At 44.2% G+C, this 534-nt stretch overlaps 1 protein-coding gene across 3 annotated transcripts in view; it reads left to right on the top strand.

Moving 5' to 3' along the window:
- The window catches only part of PRPSAP2 (phosphoribosyl pyrophosphate synthetase associated protein 2), a 47159-nt gene that overhangs the window by 9604 nt on the left and 37021 nt on the right, over window positions 1-534 (top strand). The gene's annotated exons all lie outside the window — the stretch shown is intronic.

Below are 534 nucleotides of genomic sequence, written 5' to 3'. Positions count from 1 at the left end.
TGATGAGGGCAATGAATGTACAAATGCGCTTTACACAATTGATGTATGTATGGATTGTGATAAGAGTTGTATGAGCCCCTAATAAAACAATTAAAAAAATAAAATTGGCCTATCTTACTGTGCTAATTTCTGTGACATAAATCACTTTTCTATGTTCTTTCGGTTTTCTTGGTGAATGGATAGAACCAAGAGTTGGGAAATGTGGGCCCTTGAGGATAAGAAGCTCCCAAACCAAACTCGATGCTGGCTCGTAGCAACCCTGTAGGCCACTGCCCCCATGGGTTGCGGAGAGCGACCGCGTGACTCTTTATGGGAGCAGAAAGCCTCGTTTGTGTCCACAGAGCAGCTGGTGGTAACCAACTGCTGACCCGTTACACCGATCCGCCCCACTGTACCCCCACCAGGACTCCTTTGAAGGTCATAGACCCCTTTCAAAGTTTCCTGATCATCAATAGACAAGAGTTTATAGAACTTGTGGGGGAGTTACTAAAGAAGCTGCAAAACAGAATACAAGAAAGAAAAGAGAACGAGAAA

The sequence above is a fragment of the Echinops telfairi genome, unplaced genomic scaffold (genome assembly GCF_000313985.2).
Source record: "Echinops telfairi isolate 266 unplaced genomic scaffold, ASM31398v2 ScPeMD7_2010;HRSCAF=2546, whole genome shotgun sequence".
Taxonomy (NCBI): Eukaryota; Metazoa; Chordata; class Mammalia; order Afrosoricida; family Tenrecidae; genus Echinops; species Echinops telfairi.
The sequence above is the reverse complement of the archived record's forward strand: the minus strand, read 5'-3'. Positions and strand labels throughout refer to the sequence as shown.